Source organism: Maylandia zebra, unplaced genomic scaffold, assembly GCF_041146795.1.
Source record: "Maylandia zebra isolate NMK-2024a unplaced genomic scaffold, Mzebra_GT3a scaffold11, whole genome shotgun sequence".
Classification (NCBI taxonomy): domain Eukaryota; kingdom Metazoa; phylum Chordata; class Actinopteri; order Cichliformes; family Cichlidae; genus Maylandia; species Maylandia zebra.
The window spans coordinates 2532248-2545373 of NW_027490041.1; the positions used below are offsets into that span (position 1 = coordinate 2532248).

At 37.4% G+C, this 13126-nt stretch overlaps 1 protein-coding gene and 1 long non-coding RNA gene across 4 annotated transcripts in view; both read left to right on the forward strand.

Moving 5' to 3' along the window:
* LOC112432912 (protein NLRC3-like) overlaps window positions 1-13126 on the forward strand; it is a 414611-nt gene that overhangs the window by 339000 nt on the left and 62485 nt on the right. The window lies entirely within an intron of this gene.
* On the forward strand, window positions 7381-11133 carry LOC112432199 (uncharacterized). Of its 3 annotated transcripts, XR_003022889.2 has the most exons (6): window positions 7381-7695; window positions 8414-8453; window positions 8600-8646; window positions 8959-9003; window positions 9844-9873; window positions 10327-10467. It is a non-coding gene; the product is annotated as an uncharacterized LOC112432199 (long non-coding RNA). The 3 variants fall into 3 exon arrangements; XR_013096436.1 differs by lacking the exon at window positions 7381-7695 and adding an exon at window positions 10603-11133 and having other exon boundaries at window positions 8250-8646; window positions 10327-10395; XR_013096435.1 differs by lacking the exon at window positions 7381-7695 and having other exon boundaries at window positions 8250-8646.

The window sequence follows — 13126 nt, forward strand, 5'->3', positions numbered from 1 at the left end:
GTCACATTTCAAAGCTTATTGGAGCCAGAAGATGTTCAAGTAAAAGATTTATTGCTGTACTCGTCTACCAGGATAACAGGAGGTTCATAAAGCTGTGTAATACTTCAGCTTTACATCATGGAGTAGTAGTTGTGTCCCTTTGTGTTTATTAGTGTGTTCACACGTCTACTTTAACTTCACTCTGTAATGAAAGGATTCAAATCCCTGATAAATACATACATGCTGACTCTGAGTCTCAGTGAAGGAGGAAAGGATGGATGAAGGCAGCCTAGTGTGGGTCATGTGTGTCCAGCAGTCATCCAGGGCCTGGATCCATCTGTAACAGGAAGACAAAGTCCAGCCTGTAATCATCCTATCAGGCACAGCGTTTCCATCCAGCATCCTGACGACGCTAACAACCCGTCAAACGTCTCCTCTGGTCCACAGAAGTCACACTTCCTGTGTCATGTTTACCTTTTTAAGTGTGCTATTCAAGCCTGTGTGACCAACTCTGACTCTCCAGATTCCATCCTGGTCTCTGCTGCAGCTTCTTCTACACGACTGTTTTCTGTATAATAATATCTGCCTTTCCCGTCTCTGTCCCAGTGTGCCTGCCACTCGTCCTTCATCTTTACCTTCATTATACTCTTCACCTCACTTTCACTGTATTTTATAGTCAAACCTGCACGACTTCTTCTTGCTGCACCTTTTTAAACTTATCGTCCTGTTCATTGCATCAACACCGATATTCACAGGGAGCCATAAGAAATCCACTTCTATCCCTCTGTGTTTGATTCTATACAGTAAATGAAGTATATCAAAAACAATATGTTGCCTAGAGTCTGAAGACATATCACCTGTGCTCACTAGCACGCTGCTAGAGTCCCAGCAAACCACATACCTCCATATTAGTGCGTCCTCCACCCAGTTCAAGCCAGTAACATCACTACCAGCTCCCAGTATAAACTGCCACATCATCTGTAATTCTTTTACTCATCACCAAACTTATTTGTGGGAGAACAAATGCAGCAGCCGTTCTTTTATCTGACAGTGTTGACGCATCAGTAAATATCCTCACATGACCTGAGGACTTTCCCACTATATGAACCTGCTTTTAGTCGCCCCTCCTCCCTCGCCACAAGCTTCCTTTACAACATAACTTATAAAAAACAACTTTATTGACAATCAGCAATAACAATTACAGACAGTCTAGAAGAAGAATCACATGATCAAGGAGCAGAAGTTTATGGTTTTAATAGCTTTTACATTTTGGGAAAGTTTTAAAAACATTGTTTGGTTTTCTTTCTAAAGCGTTGAAAGGACGGCTTTGCATCAGAAAAGTAAGATCAGCAAATGAATCCATTAAAGTTCTTTTGCCTTGTTTGCAAAAGAAGCCAAACAACATTTGTGTTACAAAGAGAGACTTCAGAACAGATCAAAGATCACAAACATCAGGCACTGATGGAAACAGCCAAAGACAGAAACAGAGGCACCAGCAGGTGAAGGAGGCCTGTTGTAGAAATGACTCTGAGTGCTCAGGTAGAAACGCATGAAGAACCAGTGCATCTAATATTTGGAAACCAGTCTGTGTTTGAGCGTCCTGGATGAAACACAGATCATGTTGCAGAGCGAGGACGTCGTCTTTCCTCCCGAGTGTGTAACTACAGGACGTGTGCAGCAGGTTTAATCGTCCTCCTGACAGTTACTGATGAACGAGTCCTTCAGGGAGGCTCCAGGATCACTGTGGCTTTTACCAGCTGCTGCTAAACTGAGAGGTGTTGCTGCTTCATGTGTGAAGATGTTTGCATGGCTTTAACAGTGCAGACGTTCCTCATGTGCACCCATTTCATATGTTTTATTGTGATGTTTAGTAACATCTGCTTTCCTCCTTCAGGCAGACGATAAAGTGAGCTCAGCCTTAAACATGTGGAGAGAACGTTTGACCGACAGTCCTGGGACGACTGCAGAACAATGGTTTGTTTTTAATGATAAAGTTTCATAATGGAAATAAATGCTGAGCCTGTTTCATGATGTTGGCCCTGCAGCATCAGGCAGGATTAATACTGTAACAAACGTGTGTCACAGTTATAATGACTTTAAATGAAGACTTGGGTTGGATGGAGATGTCAGCTGGATTTGTGCTGACTGTCACTTTAAATGTTTTCAGTTCAGCTTCTAAATCTACTTTTGTATAATGTTTGCTGAGTTTTGCACTTCATGACGCTTTTAAGAAGAGCCAATAAATCCTGACTTTACACAAAAATAAAGGTTTAATGTGTTTAGTGTGACAGTGGAGGAGAGCGCACATAATAAGAGTCATTAACAGAATGGTGACAATTATAATCTGTCTCATTTTAGGAGCAGCTCACAGGCACAACAGACTACAGAGCAATCAAAGCACCAGTTAAACGTCCATGTGACCGGCTTACAGCCAATGAACAATCAGTCCCCACTGTCCCCACCAACATCACTGTACTGGAAAGACTGTGCTGCCATGGTCAGAGATGAACTGGTACTAAAATGTAAGGCAGCTGATGTGTGTGGCCTTAGCAGCACAAATGCATCACGGCTGCAACGCTGCAGTGTGTTTAAACATTTGAACATTTCTGTGGCTTCAAACCAGCAGCTGCTCTGTACTCAGTCGTGTTTGTGTGTCTGTCAAAGTGATTGTTGTCTTTAAAAAGCCTTTTGTGTTGAGTTTTGTGAGCAGTGCCGAGCTTCTCTGTAGTCTAAGCCAAGTCGATATATTTGATTCCATGTTTGGTGTGATTTTCAAAGTCAGCAGCAGCAAACCCATACGGTAAAAAAATACATTTTTCCTGGCCAAAATATATTTCAAATATATGGTAAATATATTTTGTATTTGTGATGCTCCAAAAAAATATATCTTTGAAATTGAAAATATATTTCTTTCAAACCAAAATACATTTCAAAACATATTTTAGGGTGAAGAAAATACATTTCCAACCTTACAGTAGAATGTATATCAAAGTATCCTTTATTTAAAATATATTTAGTGCAATAATGATGATAATGATAACAATACTAAAAGTAACATGTTTTATGCACATCTGCAAAAAACAGTTGGATTCAAACAAAACAGAGTCAAAGGTCTATCACGAATTAGGTTGTTTATTCATTTGCTTACAGTATTTCACATTACACAATATCTCACTATAATGTAGCGTTCATTGACTTTGAAATTATCTGTCAGTGATACAGTAAACAAGATACAACAACTGCTATGTACACTTTAGTTTTTGACAATATATACAATTTAGTACTTAAAGGAACACACTCCACTGTTTTGGAAATAGGCTCATTCTCCATCTCCCTCAGATTTAAAAATGCAGCGTCTTCTTTCTAGATCCGTACGTTAATAGGGCTCTGGAGCGTGATCTTACGGGATGGGGCGTAGCCAGGATTTTTGGTCAAGGCGCCATATTAGCAGGCCAAACAAATGCTTGCTGTGTGGTCGGTTGTAATGTTAGATTGCACTACCGACAAAGGAATAAGCTTGAAAACAGGCTCTCTTTTCATTGTTTCCTCACCTGGAAACATCATGAGGGAGCTTATGTGTTGGATGTTACCAAAAGAAGGCGTCTAGCCTGGATAGCAGCTGCGAGACGAGCTGATATTCAGTTCTCTACCAGCCACAGATATCTGTTGGTGTGCTCCAGTATTTTCATTCAGGTAAGTTCTAAATAAGTTCATATTATTATTTATAGCCTGTTAATTTTATTTTCAATGCGCTCTGAGATCATAGCACAAACTTAGAACAAACATGCAGAACTACCTTCTATTTATAGAGTTGCTAATTATTTGGCATTATTGCAACAAACCAGCCTATGAAATGAATGAAACAAATCCTGACTGGGTTCCAACACTACACATGGGGCACTACGAAATCCCTGCTTCAAACTACATGCTACATACCACCATGCCAATCAGATTACTTCTTCCATGTGAGGGTAAAAAGGTGACCTTCCTGGATAAGATGGCAAAGGTTTGCTGCGTTTTGGTGAACATGTGCCCCAGTGTGGTAGTAAAACCAGGGAAAAATGCTCTTGTTAAATACTCTTAAGTCTTGTGCTGTTTATGTAGTGATAAGTTTTCTTTTTTTTTTCTCTTCTTTTTTTTTTTCTCCTTCTCTTTTTACAGTTGCAGAAACATATAGGTGATTGCTGTAACGTATGTTTTAATTTTGAAATTAAAGCAGCCTTTTTTCCGTTAAAAGGTTCTTTGTGAGGATCAATCCAGACATGGGAACAAAATGCCCTGCAAAACTTGGTACAAGCCGCAAGACAGGTCGTGTCGTAAAGAGGAAGGTTACAAGAATCAGCCCTCGGATCACCACCTTCCTCCAGCGGCTCTCTGAGTTTGAATGGAGGACTTCCAACTAGGTAAGAACAGAGATGATAATATCTTTTACATAGCTGATAATTATATACATACTGTACACACATCCATACAACAGTATGAATGATCTCAGACAGATGTGAACAAGTGAATAACCTGAGCAAACATGAATATTGATAATGTGTCTTTGACAGGTGGTGATAAAGACTACGCTGAACCCGACCATCCTGGTAACGGAAATCTAAATCCCATGTCACATTCTATTTCCTGGGACCCACTGATAATTATTACATTTTGTAAATGAGTTTTGTTTTACAATTGTAATAGTTTATTTAATGTTCATGCTGGTGGGTTTGTCCTGTTTTTAGTGGAATGAAAAACTGTTTTCCTTAAAAAAATCAGACAGAAAGGTGAAGGACTGTGTAGTTTTCATGTACGCTTCTATTTATTTTGGTTATTGGCATTGTTTTTATTCAGTTGAAAAATGTTTTTCTTGTTAAAAAAAAAAATCAACAATAAATGTTGGTTTAATTCACTATTCTGAGACTACTTTATTTTTTTATTTTTTTTGTCCCGTTTGGATCTATAGCCATCAGAATTGTTGTCTTGAGGCCAAGAAAGATGGCAAGTGGATTTATTTTACCAAGTGGATCATCATGGCCTTGCCATATTCGTCCATTTGATTGACCTTTATTATAATTATGAATTTATTTTATTTTCAGTTGCAAACGGGACAGACATAACTGTGGGACAGGACAGGGGGAAAGAATGAAAGAAAGAGAGGGAGAGAAAGAAAGAAAACCAAAGGGGGGAAGAGACGGTGAGAAGGGGGGAAGAGAGAAAAAAAAACAAACAACAAAAAAAAACTCCTGGATCACCTGTATGGAGAAAAACAAACAAACAGAGGAGACAGCAAACAACAAAGAGCAACATAATAATAGAAAAAAAAGCACCATCACAATAAACTAGCTAGCCATAGATATCAATAGTTACTAAATAATAAACGATATTGTTCAGCACGCAGGATAGACAGCGCACAGTGTGCTTTGAGGCAGCAGCCAAGAAAGCTGTAGTCCGCGTCTGTGAATACCCATGTGTACACCTGTGTGCATACCTGTGTGGATCAGCATGGTTGCATTCCAAAGGTTTCTCCATGTGATAAGTGATAAGTTTTCAAAAGAGACAGTAAATTACAGAATGCTAGTAGTGGGTGATATTATACAAATGCTGTCATGATTTTATGTGAACATTTTGTCATTTGTAAACTATACATAACATTTTTTCTACATTGTAACTGATGTGATGTTCGACAAAGTGCTTTTAATTAAAAATAGGCAAACATTTCTTTGTTTCTTTATTCAACTTTTGAACAGTGGTATTTAGTAAGTACATATTCAGTAAATGCAAAGTATTTACATGGCCCCCTAAATTAAAACATTATGGGTTATTCAGAACAGAACTATGCTTGGAAAAATATTGTCCCATCAGTTGATCCAACTCCTCCACAGTAGCAGGTGGAACTTTTCTTTTTTGAGGATGGCTTCTTTTACCTGTCACTACAGATGGTCTGTCTATGTTTTGATCAAGAACCTTTTTTTTGGGCAGCTGAAGAGGAGAAGTCTATCTTATGGCCAACCTCTGGCTGTATCTTGGTCATATTACCCAGCAAAACCCAGTATGCAGGTTCATCTGTAACAGTCCTTGTGCCACAGATCCTCACTGTTGCTTCTACATTAAACAGAAGAGCAGTGACATGGCTGCAAGTCTCCACGACTCTAGCCATACAGCTGCAGTGGGCGGCTTCAACCTTCCCTGTGATGCTCACAATGACCTGTGGCTGCAATGCTGCAATTCAGTTTTTAAGAGTGCAGGACCTAAAACACACACAGACAAAGTTCATTTAAAGACAAGAACTTTAATAAGCCAAGGCCGACACAAATGTGTTTTATTTACTTTCAAATCCATTTATCATAAATGTAACAAATAAAGTGTTTTTATGTATCCATCTATAGAACGCTGCATGTTATATTCTAAATCTGCATGTTTCTTTTTAGAAACCTATCAGCAAAAAATGAACCTAAAGTATGTAATGCAAGGATGTAATCACTTTCAAGAGGGAGAAAACATAAAGTTCAACTTTAAGTGACAATTATGGACACCTAATATGACAAGCAGATTCTGCAGGTCATTAATCAATGTATAAAACTAAAACAGAATGTATTTTTAGTGACACAGGACACAAACAAGGAAGCAAGATGTGTAATTAGGATTATTTATAATAAATATGAATTAATTAGGGCAATTTCTTTAACCATAAAGAATAACTAAATCCTTCAGGACAATGTCACATCAATGCACTGAACTCACTATGTTATCCCTCTAACAGAGCCTCTACATGTTCTCACTGTAATTTCCCCCTCACGAATGAATTTTTGCTAGCACTAATTTGAATGTTGGGGGGAATCAAACGCATTTTACTCGCAGTACTCAAGCTGACTTACCTTTGCTTGAATGACGGCGTACTCACAACGTGGAGGCTTAAAAATAGCCAAATCTTGTACCCAGTCCTTGGTGAATTGGATGTGCGCCTCCAGAGATTTATAATTGCGAAATTGGTGCGCCGTGTATGCTCTGACTCCACAGACAAGGTATGAGAGTAGATCATGCTAAGTCAATAGCGGTTTGGTCTTCAGGGTTTCTACTCCACGGCTATATTTCATACGGGTCCACATTTCAACAATCAAGTACCGTCTCTTTGCATCTGGACAGAATCTGTCTCTATACCGTCATTTTCTTTTGAGCTACGTTTCAGAATGGTTCGTAGCAAACTTGTTTTGATTCGTGACCTGCCAAGATGGTGCTGCGCTCCCACAATGCATTGCGACATTACGTCAACTCCAAAGCCCTTTGCGTGCAGGAGTGTATGCGCATGCGCATTGCCACGGTGGTTTAAAAAATAAAGATATAATGAAAAGTAATTAATAAAAATTAAATATTTAAACATTCCCACAAATGTGCAATGAACGTGCAAAAACTCTCTTTAGTAGTTGTTGCTGTTTCTTTCTTTCTTTCTTTTTTTTTTTTTTTGAAAAATAACGACGTCTCTGAGGCGCGAAATCTGACAGCGAGAGGAACGGCCGGATACAGGAGACGGGAAGAAACAAGCCGATTATGTTCGCGTTAATTAAGTGGTTGGAAGATGTAAAATTCTCAATTCTGCCAACTGAACATATACGAGATTTTAATGAGGATGAATAATTAGCCGGCATGGAGGAAACGGACCTTTATTTCATGGAGTGGCGACAAGAAGCCAAGGCGGGTGGCCAGTCTAAGAAGCCTCCATCATCAAGCTAGCAGGTGCCTTTTCCCATATAATATTACTTTATTCTCGCTTATTTGGAACGGAAGCGTAGAGCTGCCACCCAGGCAAAAGAGAAATATAAGTATATCACGTTATAACGTGAAAAGTTTATCGTTCTAACAATATACTATCATGTTTGAACAACATGTTTGAACAACATTGTACGAAAAATGTACATAATTATCACGTCCGTACAATATTGTGCGAACGTGACAATTATGTATATTATAATAATGTGATATTATATTATACCAGTGGTTCTTAACCTGGGTTCGATCGAACCCTAGGGGTTCGGTGAGTTGGTCTCAGGGGTTCGGCAGAGCCTCCGCTGTGACGTGCACGGCTCATTTTGTGCACCAGTAAAAAACATATCTACGTCTAATTTGAAAAAAAAAACACACTTTATTTTTCACTAAAGAGGGGTTCAATGAATGCGCATATGAAACTGGTGGGGTTCGGTACCTCCAACAAGGTTAAGAACCACTGTATTATACAAACATGAAAAGCATAATGTTAGAACAATAAACATTTCACGTCATAACGTGATACAGCTCTATTTTTCTTTTGCCTGGGTGGCAGCTCCACGCTTCCATAATTTGGTAATCAAAATATGTAACTTAATTAATTATATTGTGACGTACTTTTGCCTTTTCTTATTATTCTGCCTTCTCAATAACTATCAAAGCCTATTCACATTTAATTTGGCTTTCACAGAAATCCTACCTCTCCTTCTGGCTACAGAGTACTTACCAAGGTTAGAAACAAAGAACAGTTATGCTTTATTAATGTTCGCTAATTACAATGTTCCACATTTCCTTGCTTTTTAAGTCATTTTTAGGCTTTTTAGAGTTTTTGTTTTTTATTTTTTTTAGCAGTAATGTTTCTGCCTATTTATTTCAGCCCATGAAATCGAATGCAGATCTTCCTAATGTGAGATTTACATAAATGTAAGTAATTTTGTTTGTCATTGTCATTAATGTTGTTGCTGTTGTTGTTTTTGTGCAGTTTGCAATCATATAAACCTAGCAAACATCAGTCAGCACAGTGACTAACCTAAACAGATTCTTGCTTTATTCACATATATTATATGTAATTATATATACCTGCACATTGTACCTAGGGTTGCAGCCACTTGGCCCCACCCCATTGTTGTGACAGCCCTGATTGTACTTATACACTGCATCTGAACAGGGAACAGTCTGCCACATTAATGTATTTTTAAGTGACTTGTTTGTAATACATGAATTTGTTTCTTGCAGATGTCAAAGTCTCAACCTCATGCTGCCCTCCCCCATCCTCCTAAAGTAAGTATTTGTTGTTGTAGTTTTTTATGCGGTGTCTGTGTCACATGCTAATCATAATTATTGAAATAACTGTTTTCTAACAGATTTTCCAAAACACTAGTTAGGTTTGTTGTCATTCAGACCAATACTACTGCTTAGACATTGTTTAGTGGTCATGCATGTTTGACAAGCTCGTTATGATACCAAAACAGTAGGCCTATCACAATAATCGATATATCGACTTAACACACAGTACATGTACATGACCTCAATAATTGTTGATGATGTAATTTATGTGCCATTATATTTACAAAAATAAAATATAATGATAACAAAACAATAACATTAAATATCATTGTTTTCTATTTGTTAGAAAACTTACTATTTATTCAAGTTTTTAAGGTATCTAATATTTTGATTCCTAATTTCAATGATCTAAATACTTTAAGAATTAGATGTTGGTTTGTCAATTGAAAGTGTGTAGATCTTGCATTATTATGGTGTTATATTATGATTATACATTCAAAGACATAAAATGGTCTTAAAATGACAATGACATAACTTGTCGCAATTGTTTATGGGGCAATATACCGACCAACAAAAAGTCGTTATCGTAACAGGCCTTCAAAACAGACGGTTTTATGATTGATAAATTCAAAAAATAAATACATTTAATTTCTCTGAGATTCTCTAATATTCAGTTACAGTTCACAACACAGCTACCCGTACATGCAGTATTATACTGTAAATATAAATCTCTGCATTTAGCATCCCACTAGAAGCGTCACAGTTACTGCCTCTTTTTTTTTTTTTTTACAAATACCTGTACTATCACTAACACATTTACTGTTTTACTTTTAGCCTGTGGATACAAATGCAGATTTCCTTAATGTAAGTTGTGCATTTTAATTACATCATGTTATTTTTATTGTTATTTATTTATTTATTTTATTTTACATTCAAATATTTCAAGCTTCTTGGTTAAAGAAGCTTGATTGCTAGTAGGTAAAGAATAGTTCACCTATAATTCATATTCCCAATTAATTTCTCACCTCTGATTGAATGACTTTGTTTGTTTTCCTATAACAAAACATTTTTGCTGGATATATATGGTGAATTTATATGCATAGATACAGTCGTAGTGCTTGACACATGCAAACAGCAGTAGATGTACTAAAAAGGAAATAATTACAATCATGATGTTGATTGCTGATGTCAGTATATATATTTTAGAGGAATGTTTTGTTTTTCACCCAAAATAACTATATTGCTTCAGAAGAGATTTATTACCCTACCGGACTCTTATATATTGTTCTGTTTTTTGTTTGTTTTTGTTATTTTCAGGTTCAATGGTGCGTGTTCTTCTAATGGCCGCCTTCCCACTGGAGGTTTTGATCCACAGCAATTTAAAAGGTAATCAGCTTTGAAAGTCAGTTCAAATGGTTAGCTAATAGTACTTTAAAAAGCCTACAACTCTGTCACCAGTTTCTTTACCAAAAATTACCCATAAAAGTATCGCTCAATAGCATATAATTGTAGTTCAAATGTTTAGTTGTACAAATATCAAATTTTTGGAAATCTAAAACTAGTCAAACACTCAAATGTTCATGCTTTTTATAGGAGGACAGAGCAAAACGGACATCGGCGCAGAGTGAAGAACTGCCCTTGATAAGGACACTATGACAGCCATATATAGTAAGTGAAGACTTTCTGTGTATCTAAAATTGCATACAGCACAAGTAACTTACTTTGCAACCATTAAAATAGGTTGTAAAGTAAGTTACCAATACAAATAGGTGATGATGCATTGTAGTGGTTGGTCTCAGACAAAGAAGGTCAACAGATTTATGAATGCTGGAAGGTAAGGAGAGACGACCAAAAGGGGTGTTAGCATTACTGTAATGTGAACTGGATAGACTTCCCATCTAGGAAAAAAAAAGAGGTAAATTATGCGTAAAATATATCTGTATTAATATCTGTATCTGTATAAACAGAAATATCTGTTTGCTAAATGAAGCCAGCTAACATAAATCACATTTTTATTTTAACTCTGATAAAAGTAATAGAACTGTGACTTTTGTTTGTTACAGTGGGGGTAAGGAAGGGGTTTCCCAGCGTGTCCAGAAGGGCTTTGAGGATTGCAGTGAAAGCTGGGGGAACTGAGACTGTGTGTATATATATATATATATATATATATATATATATACACACATATATGTATATGTGTGTGTGTTTCTTTTAGAATGTTTAAGTATGTAATGAGAATAAACTTATAAAATGAATATTCCTTGCTTGATTGATATGCTATATGTATGTTTTAAACATCAAATAAAGATTTCTTTCAGATGTTACATGTGAATGTGTTTTCTTAGAAATATATGAAGGGTTAAATTTATATTTTTTTGAATGATTTTAAATACATTTAAATTGTATTTTGAAATATATTTTATTAATATATTTCAAAATATACAAAAAATGGCCAAAAAATATATGTGCTAAAATACATTTTAAATATATAAATATATTTTAAAATGTATTTTAAAATATATTTTTTTACCGTATGGGCAAAGCTACACCAGAGGGTTGTGCTGTGTAACAGGTTGGTGCAGGTGGTGTTATCTACATTTGAACATTAGGCAACAGTCTCATGAAGACACTTTCTATTGTTCACTAAAGACCAACAATAACAGAGACAAAGGGAGAGCAGCAGAACTAGTGCTAACAATTAGCACTGCTAGCCTGCCCACCAACACCAGCTAATGTTCTAAAAACGATGATCAATGATTTTGCTGTAACGGCTCCAGCTGTCTGTGTCAGGGACACGTTGGAGATGAAGTGAGTGATCCAGTGACAAAGGTTTGGAAAGCTGCAGTCAGCTGAGACTAAAGGAGTCACTTGACCGAGAGACCAAATGTTTCACTGAGAACGTCCAGATGAACAGAATCAACCTTTGGGATAATCTGTTCCACACATCCATGTTTCACTTACTGCATTATATTTCCTCATTGCTGTGCACACAGGCCTGTGGCTTATAACCAACTCCAAGTTCAGACTCAGAGGCTGCTGAAGCTGTTTTCTGGAACAGAGACGTGTTGGATATAAAACCAACTCTTCTTTATGTGTCAGCACTGAGGAAAGGAGCAGCTTCGTTTCTAAGTGTATGAAGGACTGTAGCAGTGTGTGTGTGAGCTTTATTTCACAGACAGAACCATGTCAAAAACACAACTTCAGGTAAAAACAATACAAAATCAAAGAGTCTGATCAGAAGGATTAAACAGAGGAGTGTGGGACTGTTTTTAACAGACAGCAGGTTAAGCCAGGCTGGAGGAGTAAACTGAGCCTCGGTGTGAGCAGCAGTGTGTTTGACAGGAAGCTGAGATAAACAGTCTGGAGCCCATTTAGTGCTTCATATGAAAGTGTGAGGATTTGAAAGCAAATCTAAAATCAAGCAGGAGTCAGTGTGAGAATGATTTGTGCTTTTCCTCAGTCAGATGCTGGGAGTTTCAGTTCATCCATGTTCAGCGTGCTGTGCTTTGTGTAACAGGAGAATATGACAGTATAAATCAAGTCTTCATGTCACTGAAAGCCTCCACAGTCTGCTATGGAGGTGCATCAGTTTGGATTTACAAGAAGAACATTTCTTAAACCTGCCACAAGATGGCGCTCCAACAGAAGGGATGTCCACAGTGTAACACAGACACACACATACTGTGTGAATGTGTGAGTGAATGGGCTTTCAACACAAGGCTTCTGCTGCTACCTTTAATTACATAATTAGCTAACAAGAACAAACTGTTAATTACCACCAAAGAACGGCTCCAGATTTTAGCTGCTGACCATTTTGTGAAACGTTGATTACATCAGCTTATTGTTGATTTTTCAACCTTAATATCAGCTGCTTTAAAGGAGCCTGGTTCTCTGGCAGTAACACTTTTCTTCACTAGATGCAGTGCAGGCACAGTCTGTGTTTCTAAACTACACACTAATGTTCATTGTTGTGCAGCTAAATCCTCCCTCTGGATGGGAAGAATCCCTGTCAGGCTTCAAACACCTGGCTTGGTGTTCTGGAGCTAATGTGTCACCTGTGAGGACTCTGAGATGAACACACAGCAGACACTTCAGTTCTCCGTCTGTGTGTCCTCAG